General features: G+C 41.3%; 1 protein-coding gene across 2 annotated transcripts in view; it reads right to left on the bottom strand.

The window, feature by feature from the left end:
• PKNOX2 (PBX/knotted 1 homeobox 2) overlaps positions 1-12,067 on the bottom strand; it is a 3,383,295-nt gene that overhangs the window by 2,227,722 nt on the left and 1,143,506 nt on the right. The gene's annotated exons all lie outside the window — the stretch shown is intronic.

Here is a 12,067-nt window from a genome sequence, read left to right as displayed (position 1 = left end):
AATAAGTCTGTTTCTGCTTTCCTCAGAGACTATGGTATGGGTTCTATAAACCACAACAACTTGTGTTACAACATGCAAGACATTTACAGAGGAGACGGTATACATTTCACAGATGAGGGGAACAGAGTCTTCCTCTTGAACTTTAGACTCTGCATCGGTACTTACTTGTAGGCACAAAAAACACTCAATGAACACAACGGCTCTTTTTAGAGCCAACCAACATCTAAACACTCAAACTTGTTATTTAACTGTATTTTTCTTCTCTTTTTTTTTGCCGACGTGCGTGCACCCTGTGCGCACCCCGCGATTTTGTTTTTTATTTTAAAAATGTGTTTTTGGGCCTTCGGAGTCCTTCAGGGCCCCCCTGAGAAGGCCTAGGGGGTCAGGGCATCTCTACCATGCCCCCTTTTCACGTTCTCCACTTTTGTTTTTGGCTCTCTTCTGCCTCGAAGTGACAAAATGGCGGCCAACGGGGGCGTGCACCGTGCGCGCACCCCGCGCTTTTATTTTTAAAAAAATGTTTTTTTGAGCCTTCGGGGTCCTTTAGGGACCCCCTGAAAATGCCTAGGGGGTCAGGGAGTCTCTACCCTGCTCCCTTTTCACGTTCTCCACTTTTGTTTTTGGCTCTCTTCTGCCTCGGAGTGACAAAATGGGGGCCAACGGATGGGTGCACCGTACGCGCACCCCGCGATTTAAAAAAAAATTGGGGGGCCTTCGGGGTTCTTCAGGGACCCCTTGAGAAGGCCTAGGGGGTCCGGGAGTGTCTACCCTACCCCTTTTCACGTTCTCCAATTTAGTTTTTTTCTCTCTTCTGCCTCAGAGTGACAAAATGGCGGCCAACAATTCATGGTTTCCACCGATTGGAATGTTGACAGACGTCTAACAGCAAATCAGAATTCCGTTCGCGCACACTCGATATGCGCACCGTACGCGCACGGTGCACGCTCCTAGATATATATATTTTTTTTCTTTTGATTCTCTCAGGAACTACTGGGGGGATTTACACCATTTAAGCAAAAGCGTGATCTGCGAATCAGACTCTACCATTTTGCCAAATTTCTTGTAATTCCGTTCAGCAGTTCGGGCTGTAGCCGTGTCTAATCATCCTATGGAAAATAACATGGGGAAAACACGTTTTGGGATCCCCTTTTTTCTCAGCCCCCACTTGACAAATCCCCCCAAAACTTTAAGGGAAGGAGCGGAGCAGAGCAGGCCATCTTCTTTGAGAAATTCGCAAAGATTCATCAACCAGTGCCAAAGTTATTCCCAATAGAATGTGGCGGATTTCCTATGGAAACTAGGTCCTAACTATAACTACCTACTGGCGTCCGCCAGTAGGATATATATATATATTCTCCAAACGACCTGAGATCGCGAAGTCTGTGGCCCGTTGACAGAGGGCGAGATAACGCCGGGCAGGTATCCCGGCAAAATAAATCCCACAGCAGCTTTCTTCAAAGAAAAACTCGCACTCGAAATATGCCACAAGTTTATTTTGCAAAGGCTACGCGTTTCGACAGCTGGGCTGTCTTGATCACATGGATCAAGACAGCCCAGCAGTCGAAACGTGTAGCCTTTTCAAAATAAACTTGTGGCATATTTTGAATGCCAGTTTTTCTTTGAAGAAAGCTGCTGTGGGATATATATCTATATATATATATATATATATATTCACAGAAAAAACCATAGGTTATAGACCATATATAGTTAGGAATTAGCATTTACAAAACCTTGAAAATTCACTGAAAAAACCATAGGTTATAGACCATATATAGTTAGGAATTAGCATTTAGAAAACCTTATTTTACTCACACAAAACCATTGAAATTCCATATATAGTTAGTTGCACTAACTATATATCGCGCACCCGCAATCCACTGCTGATGATGTCACATATTACATCATTCATGACATGGTCAGTGACATCACTGATGACATCACTGATGACATCTCAAATGACATCACTGATGACATCACTGATGACATCTCATTTGACATTACTGATCACATCACTGATGACATCATTCATGTGATGATACAATGAACCTCTTCAGACTCTAATATAACCTTAGATACACTCAGTGTAAACAGACACTCACAGACTGTCACTCATCCATGGAGTTACTCACACACCTAGTCAGTCTTGCAAAGAATCAATCACACCTCGATTTCCTCAACTATATAGTTATACACACCTTACTTATTGGAACATATAATAACACATATTTACTCTGTTATACAATCCCTGATACAAGTTCACAATAATCCATACAGCCACTCACACATTCACTGGCTCTTATGCACAGTTATTTATATATGTCAACTATCACATGTACTGTGTTTTACATATGTACTTACTTTGACATGTAGCACTGAGATATCCATTCACTCACCAATACACTCATGCACACAGTCAACCGCCCATACAGATGTTTCCACATGCACTTTTGAACCCATACATCTAGTGAATCAACTGCTCACACATCTATGCACAGAGTCATACACCTCCCAGACACCCACACACACACTCAGTCTCCCATACAAATACTTGGGCAACTAATCAATAACCCATATAGTTAGTCATATAGCTAATGATCAACACATGCATCAGATTACAAAACAACAGACACAATGATGCACAATTTAAAACAGTTTAGTCACTAACCCATGCACTCAGTGAGACACATTTAATCACTCACTTATACAGTCAGTCATGCACCTACTAAATCCTTCATCCAGACACTTATACATCCACTCATTCTTCAATATGTAAGACATATTTTAACTTTACAGAAGCATACAGTCACTGGATGTTGTCATCAGTGATGTCATCAGTGATGTCATTTGAGATGTCATCAGTGATGTCATCAGTGATGTCACTGACCATGTCATGAATGATGTAATATGTGACATCATCAGCAGTGGATTGCGGGTGCGCGATATATAGTTAGTGCAACTAACTATATATGGAATTTCAATGGTTTTGTGTGAGTAAAATAAGGTTTTCTAAATGCTAATTCCTAACTATATATGGTCTATAACCTATGGTTTTTTCAGTGAATTTTCAAGGTTTTGTAAATGCTAATTCCTAACTATATATGGTCTATAACCTATGGTTTTTTCTGTGAATTTCATTGGTTTTTTAACAGCTAATATCTGTAGCTGTAAAATGTATTCTTCTTTAAATCCAAAAATATATTTTATATGTTTATGAATAATTTTTTTTTAAAATATTTTTTTTTCTTCGTTCCCGCTTCGCGAATCGGGAAGCTTCCCGTTAGCTGACCTTGATGCCGCGAAATAGACCGCGAGCCGGTAAACGTTTCTTTACCGCAAGTGCCGCGTTAGAAAACAACATCGTGACGCCTCCCGTCCGCATGACGTTCCACGTTGTCGCGTGATACGTCATATGACGTGCTACGTTAGCGAACTGGTACGCGAAGCGAGTGCCAAAGCGCAGGTTTCTGGAAGCAAACCGGGAGGCCCTGCAAAGCGCTTAACGTAAACACAGCAAGTCATGTGACTTGGTAATAACACTTTTCATTGGTTCATTTCACTTTTGGTTTCCTAATGATGTAAGACTAGGTCATATAATCTAAAATGAACACTTTTGATTGGTTGAGAACTCTTGTTTTTCCCAAATGATGAAAATCCCTCCTTCTTTCCTCACTCTGACTTTCATCATTGTGAGAGAAAGACCCTTTGTGATCACTGAGCAATGGCTTCTTTAGTAGCTTCAGCTGGTGCTTCCCCACCACCTCCACCACATCCAAGGAAGAGTGGACCACCTGCTCAAGTTGTAATTCAACAAGAAGAAGAAGAAGAGGAACAGGAGGACGAGCACGAAGAGAGGCAGTTTTTGCCTGAGCAGCCCAAGACGTCTCACCGGAAAGAAAACTTCATTTGGCAATTTTTTTAAATTCCCAAAGGTCAGAAAAAAGTAAATGCAAGATACGTAACTTGCCTTATATGTCAAGATAGACTGTCCAGAGGGACCGAAAAAAAATACAGTTTCGGAAACTACACAATGCATCGCCATATGACTAGGTGGCATCCTAACAACTACAGTGCTGCACAGTTTCGGAACGACCTAGATAATCTCCCTATTATGGCCAGAAGATCTGTTGTACCGGAAGTAACGGGACCAGAGGGCAGAGAGATGGTGCCAAATATACAAATGAGATTTGGTGAAGTAAAACACACCTGCGTATTTTGCGATGGATTCATTTCCTACGGAGAAAGAAGCATCACTCTGATCAACAGAGCTATTGACTATCATATGCAAGTTTGTCCGAAACGCCCAAAATAATAAATACTTCTTTTTTTTGTTTTGTTGCTCCTGTTGAGCCCTTTACAATGAATCGTTTTCATTGCCCCCTCCAAGAAAAACCCAAAAAAATATAAAACTGTTCCGAAAAATTCAAAAACAGTAAAAAAATGTTCAGAAAAATAAAAAAAAAAGTTCTTTTCAGAACTACCTCCCCGTTATTAAAAAATTGGTACAATATTTGGAACTGTGCCAACCTCTATTTCTCTTAGTTCGCTTCCTAGTTCGCTCGCTGGTACGCGAACTGGAAGCGAACCAAAAACAGTAAGTATAAGGGAAGGAAACACACACTTATGTTAAAAGAAAGACAGCTATAGGGGAGTAAACTAGAGATACTATTACCCATAATCCACTACTGATGATGTCACATATTACATCATTCATGACATGCTCAGTGACATCATCAGCAGAGGATTGCGGGTTTTTTGGCAACATGCCTTATCCACGGTTTAATAACGCTGCCTTTTGCTTTATATAAGTTTTCAAATTGTATGAAATATATACCAATAGGTCTTTATGAACCTTTAGGTAGTGCTTTTGTTCATGAGGTCTGGTCGCTTCCATACACATACAGATGCTTCAAAGATGATCAAGAAGTTTATCTGAATGGAGAGGAATGCACTGAGACGCCAGATCATTCACTAATGTGTAGGCACATACAGTTACACGATTCATGCAACAAACACCGACCAAATATGGCTTGCGTGTTGCAAGGCACGCCAGTTCCTGCTATCATCCCCACGTTCAAGTTGTTGGAAAATGGTAGTTATTTGATGCTCAATAATGAAGATTGTTCTGAGTTAATTAAAAGTATTCCTTTTATCGTAACAGTAAGTGAACGGGTTATTTGCTGCAGAAATGTTCTATTTCCTCCCACACATGAACATAGGGAGTTTTCAATCTGGCCACAAATACCAACCTTGGGACACGTTTCAACGGCATGACAAGAATAAGAGCTCTTTTGTCTCAGAGAGAGGTGGCCTTGAGTTCGGCCCGTGAAACTTTCGTACTTCACATAGCGAACACCCGTACACAGGTTTGCCTTTCAATTTCAGCAACATGTTTCCGACTATCTTTAACGCATCCTCCACAAAATCCCTGGCACACTTTTTTAAAGTTGTTACCAGTGGTCTCGTGACTTCATTTGAGAAAATCTTTGGAGTCATCCCTGCTCCCTTTCATTGTATTTTCTGCACTCTGGTTCGTGGATTGGCATTTTTACTTGCATTACCAGCGGACGCTCTTGTGCTTTTTTACATTTTTAAATATGGATGTCCCTCCTATGCAACCTCCGACCCTGCAGCTGCTGACACTGTTCCGCAATCGCATGCTAGAATATTATGGCACAATGCCGTTGGCGATATTAAGCACGGCATATGGATTATCTTTTCGGTTCTCCTACTTCACCTGTGTCCAGCCTGTATTTCACTGCCTGACCTGTGATTTCGATTGGGCCATTGATTTGTGTCTCTGCGGACCGGTTTCTCCTGACGTCGACTTTAATCAGCTGATGACTCCTATCATTACTCACGAGTTGATTTGTCCTGGCGAAAGGATTATGGCTGTGGCATTGATGCATGGACTACTTGGTCCCTGGAATTTACTGGCGGCAGCACAGTCTTTCTTGGAACACAGCTTTCTTGAAAACCCACCGAGCTGTCCTCTGATGGTGATAGAGGATCCGGTGCTGGGAGAGCACGTATGTTCTTTTCCGCTTTTAAATTGGATGGCTGAACTGTTTTCGGATGAAGACGGTGACTTCCTATTGGAGGCTGTTGCAGCTTATTTTGCATACACAGTTATGTCATAGACCTTTTTCATGTTTGATATGCTGAGTACTAGCATTTCATTGACAATTCATTGACTTATTTGTCAAGTTTTTATTATTTACCTTGCCTATTGGCTTAAGACTCGATAAAGTACTTGGCTGTTTTATTTTTCTTTAGCATTGAATTTTCCTAGTTTTTAATGCTTTACCTTGCGGACCGTCCACATATAAACTTGCAATCTGCTCTCATGAGATGGCACTTCTATTATCTTATTCAGTTCGTTTCCGGATCATGAGGAGGTGTCATCTAGGTCCTGGATATCTTTACACCGTGTTAAGTTAGCATGGGCTCATTACCGGTTTAAACGCCATTTTTCCTTTTTTGCAACTTCTGCACACGACACTTAGTTGTTGCTTTAGCTTTCCACCTAGTAGTTCATCGTGGTTTACATGAGAATAATATGTTATTGGTCTACTATCTGCTTTACTTGTTAAACTATATCTGTACAGCGAGTGCTAAAGTTTCAAGAACAACACGATACAGAATTTTTATGAGGTCTGATCTCCACGACTTCATACTCATAACATAAGTGCAACTTCTGCCAATTCTGGGCATGAGGCGGGTTTTATATTGCTTTGCCGAACACACATACACAACAGTTGATGCGGTTCACATGAAGAGAGAGCTGGTGTATGCTGATGTGATTTCTTCAAATCTAAGACACTAAAGTATGGACACGCCCTAAACCAACACAAAGAGACCTTCTTAGCAAATAATATAATATGTGTATTAGGGAGGGTGAGATATAAGCAGCCGCGGGCCGTGGAGGGAGTTACGATGGGGCAGGGAGGCGGGGAGGGGGAGAAGCAGGGTGGAGCCCTCTCTACCTTGCCCCTCCCCCTCCCCGCCTCCCTGCCCCACCGTAACTCCCTCCACGGCCCGCGGCTGCTTATAAGTGTTGCTAACTCTTATTCATTTACAGCATGTTAACATACTATCACCATTCACTTTTTATGTACTAGTAACTATGCTGGTAATTTTGCTACTGATAATATGTGTACTTTTATTATCTAAGGTACTACGCCTGAGAAGACGGCATTAGTAAATAAACATTTCAAACACACATCTGTTCTTCTTAACTCCATGTTCTGGTTTCTAAGAAATCTATAACGACCGACTGTTCATGAGTTCCACGTATCCTGAGGTACTATAAGTTCATATTCTGGATTGTCTAAACATTGAGAGTTTGTTATATCCAATGTGACACTGTACCTAGCTTGCTAAATAGTTTTTGATTACTAACGTGAGTTTTGGGACACCCTAATTCGCCGAGGTTCCAATCCTCTGTCCACAGTTCTGTATGAGAACAGAAACCCTGCGACAGGGGCACCCCCGACCCTTGCTGGAGCTTCATCACACTTGCGATACAACTCCAGCAATGCGCCACCTTTACGGCACAGATACATCACGCATCTGTGCTGTTTTTGCCCCATGATGCGCCGCATTGTAAATGCACAAAAATGGCCGAACAGCCTGTGTGAAAATATCAATTCACGTCCTGGTACCATGAATTACCAAGGCGGACAGACTTGTGTCTGGGATTACTTTTTTATTTTATAAAAAGATTTTTTGAGAAAGATTTTTTAAGCGTCAAAAGACACAGCAAAACATTCAACACATTACATCAACAATACATTACATAAATACACACAAAATAAATGAAATTGTCAATCAATGAAATCCAAAAAACAACATTTCCTGGACGGACAACTGTAATATGCCTACAAATAAGTAGTCTATGAGGCACCAATCCTAAATATAATACAAACAAGTGGTCTAACCGTATGAAACACTGGCCTACTTGTTTAGCATCTGCAAGAAAACACCAAGTACATTTCTGCATCAAGTGCTAGAGCAATAGGGATAGCAAAGAAGCTAATTCAGGGTTTAGATTGCATAATTTCATTCCTATTGCGCCTTCCAACATTGGTGTCTTGCAGGGAAGAACGTCGACGCGTTTCGAACCCAAGTGTGATAAAGGGTTCTCCTCAGGACATGGATTGGGGGGTCGTTGTCCCTATAAAATAATTCCAAACATTGTGTCAGGGATAAACTAAGCCGAAAATGCTACTCGCAGAAACTCACGCATATAAATAATTAGAGTACCTTAGTGACTGGGCGATTGGAACAGTTCCCTGCAATCAAAATAAGGTATAAATCAGCATTAAAATCATGCCTCCACAGTATCTCCATGTTAAAGGGGTGAACCGCTGCATTCAAAACATACCTTGGTAATGAGCCTAAAGAGGTCACTGGGAGGAGGGAGGGGAGGTTTTTTCACCACACGTATTAGATACAGGATTCCACAGTCAGAAAAGAGCTGGAAAGGAGGAAGTTCCTGTCAGTGAGCCGTATAGATTAAAATATGGTAAACAGGGTTCAATATTAAATCGAACCATACCTTCAGAAAGCGGGCATGATTCCCATCATGAGTGTTCGAAAGAGCGGCGGCTGCCGCCTGCACTCGTGCGCTGTAAAAATAAAAATAATAAAGAGCGAGCGTTTTAGTAAAACGCTCCGGTTCCCTTTCTCTCTAGTCTGATGGAAAATAATGCCGTTCTGTTTAAACTTACTTCTCCCTCGTAATTGAAGAGCGTAGAGAAGAGGCACCTACGCTCTTCAATTACGAGGGAGAAGTAAGTTTAAACAGAACGGCATTATTTTCCATCAGACTAGAGAGAAAGGGAACCGGAGCGTTTTACTAAAACGCTCGCTCTTTATTATTTTTATTTTTACAGCGCACGAGTGCAGGCGGCAGCCGCCGCTCTTTCGAACACTCATGATGGGAATCATGCCCGCTTTCTGAAGGTATGGTTCGATTTAATATTGAACCCTGTTTACCATATTTTAATCTATACGGCTCACTGACAGGAACTTCCTCCTTTCCAGCTCTTTTCTGACTGTGGAATCCTGTATCTAATACGTGTGGTGAAAAAACCTCCCCTCCCTCCTCCCAGTGACCTCTTTAGGCTCATTACCAAGGTATGTTTTGAATGCAGCGGTTCACCCCTTTAACATGGAGATACTGTGGAGGCATGATTTTAATGCTGATTTATACCTTATTTTGATTGCAGGGAACTGTTCCAATCGCCCAGTCACTAAGGTACTCTAATTATTTATATGCGTGAGTTTCTGCGAGTAGCATTTTCGGCTTAGTTTATCCCTGACACAATGTTTGGAATTATTTTATAGGGACAACGACCCCCCAATCCATGTCCTGAGGAGAACCCTTTATCACACTTGGGTTCGAAACGCGTCGACGTTCTTCCCTGCAAGACACCAATGTTGGAAGGCGCAATAGGAATGAAATTATGCAATCTAAACCCTGAATTAGCTTCTTTGCTATCCCTATTGCTCTAGCACTTGATGCAGAAATGTACTTGGTGTTTTCTTGCAGATGCTAAACAAGTAGGCCAGTGTTTCATACTGTTAGACCACTTGTTTGTATTATATTTAGGATTGGTGCCTCATAGACTACTTATTTGTAGGCATATTACAGTTGTCCGTCCAGGAAATGTTGTTTTTTGGATTTCATTGATTGACAATTTCATTTATTTTGTGTGTATTTATGTAATGTATTGTTGATGTAATGTGTTGAATGTTTTGCTGTGTCTTTTGACGCTTAAAAAATCTTTCTCAAAAAATCTTTTTATAAAATAAAAAAGTAATCCCAGACACAAGTCTGTCCGCCTTGGTAATTCATGGTACCAGGACGTGAATTGATATTTTCACACAGGCTGTTCGGCCATTTTTGTTTGTTTACTTAATTGAGAGCGGTCCAGGCCGGATGGTGACAGGACCCAAGCCTCCTCAGTCCTCTTTTTGCATTGTAAATGCAGCACACCATAGGTGACGGAACAGCGGCACAGAATGACTAACACATCCCTGGTGATGCGCCAGTCATCATAAATCTATCCCTATGCTTCTTATCTTGTTAGAGATGAACCGCCATATGTATCATCAAAGTTATTTGCATTTCCTAAATAGCGAACTTTAAGGAATAAATAGCGATTCTTTACCATTCCTAGTTTGCGATGAGCTATTTGCTAATTAGCCGAATGTAGCCCAATGAAGCCCAATGTAGCCCAATGTAGCCCAAAGATGGCCGCCAGACACACAAAAAAACAAATGTAGCCCAAATATCAGCCAGATGTAGCCCAACTATAGCCCAGTGACAGAATGACCAATCAGCTTCGCAAACCTCCGTTACGCGAAGCGGAGCGCTGTTACAGATATATATCTTTTTTTGAACGTTAATTTCTCAAAATCCACTGGAGCACATATATTGAGACCTAGCAAAGGCACATCGGGCTACCAGTCCCTAATATTTTGCCAAGTTTCGTGCAAATCCATTCAGCCGTTCAATTATTATTTTTATTATTTTTTTTTGCCCCGCGGGGCCCTTTTAAAACCTCCACATCAAACCTAGGGGGTCAGCGAGGATCTACTATGCCCCCTTATAGTTATTTCCCCCTTTGTTTTGACCTCCTCTTGTCTCTCGATCCTACCGAGAGACAAGATGGCGGCCGCTACGGACTGTTTGGAATGTTGACAGACGCCGGAGAACCAATCAGCTTCGCTTCACAAAGCTCCGTTGCGCGAAAAGTCCGCGAACCAGAGCGCTAACCGGTCCGCTGTTACAGATATATATCTTTTTTTAAACGTTAATTTCTCAAAATCCACTGGAGCACATATATTGAGACCTACAAAAGGCACATCGGGCTACCAGTCCCTACAATTTTGCCAAGTTTCGTGCAAATCCATTCAGCCGTTCGGGCTAAAAGTGAGGCCAACCGCCCTATGGAAATTAACATGGGAAAAACGCGTTTTGGGACCCCCCTTTTTTCTCGGCCCCCCCTTGACGAACCCCCCCCTAAATTTTCAAGGGCTGCTCAGAAACAAAATGTGCCATTTTCCTGAAAATTTCAGCCAATTCCGTCCACAAACGCCAAAGTTATTAGACATAGAATTTTCAAAAAACCCATAGAGAAAAAATCCTAACTATATATACCTACTGGCGACCGCCAGTAGGTAATATATATATATATATATGATCATTGAAAAAAACATAGATTTCAGGGATGTTATAGTTAGAAATTAGCGTTTAAAAAACCTTTGAAATTCGCTGAAAAAACCATAGGTTTCAGGGACGTTATAATTAGAAATTAGCATTTAAAAAATCTTTGAAATTCACTGAAAAAACATAGGTTTCATGGATATTATAATTAGAAATCAGCAAATCAGCATTTAAAAAACCTTAGCAATTCACAGAAAAAAACACAGGTTTCACGGGTGTTACAGTTAGTTGGACATTTCACTCGAACAAAACCTGAGAAATTCGGGCCTTATAGTTAGTTGAGCTAACTATATCTTGCGCCCTCACAATGCACTGGTGATGACGTCACATATTACATCATTCATGACATGCTCGGAGGTATCACTGATGACATCTCAAATGACATCACTGATGACATCATCCAGTGACTGTATTTCTGTAAAGTTTAAATATGTTATATATATATATATATATATATTACCTACTGGCGGTCGCCAGTAGGTATATATAGTTAGGATTTTTTCTCTATGGGTTTTTTGAAAATTCTATGTCTAATAACTTTGGCGTTTGTGGACGGAATTGGCTGAAATTTTCAGGAAAATGGCACATTTTGTTTCTGAGCAGCCCTTGAAAATTTGGGGGGGTTCGTCCAGTGGGGGCCGAGAAAAAAGGGGGGTCCCAAAACGTGTTTTTAACATTGAGTTTTCCATAGGGCGGTTGGCCTCACTTTTAGCCCGAACGGCTGAATGGATTTGCACGAAACTTGGCAAAATTGTAGGGACTGGTAGCCCGATGTGCCTTTTGTAGGTCTCAATATATGTGCTCCAGTGGATTTTGAGAAATTAACGTTTAAAA

Source organism: Lissotriton helveticus, chromosome 3_1 (genome assembly GCF_964261635.1).
Source record: "Lissotriton helveticus chromosome 3_1, aLisHel1.1, whole genome shotgun sequence".
NCBI lineage: Eukaryota > Metazoa > Chordata > Amphibia > Caudata > Salamandridae > Lissotriton > Lissotriton helveticus.
This window is presented reverse-complemented; position numbering and strand designations above follow the sequence as displayed.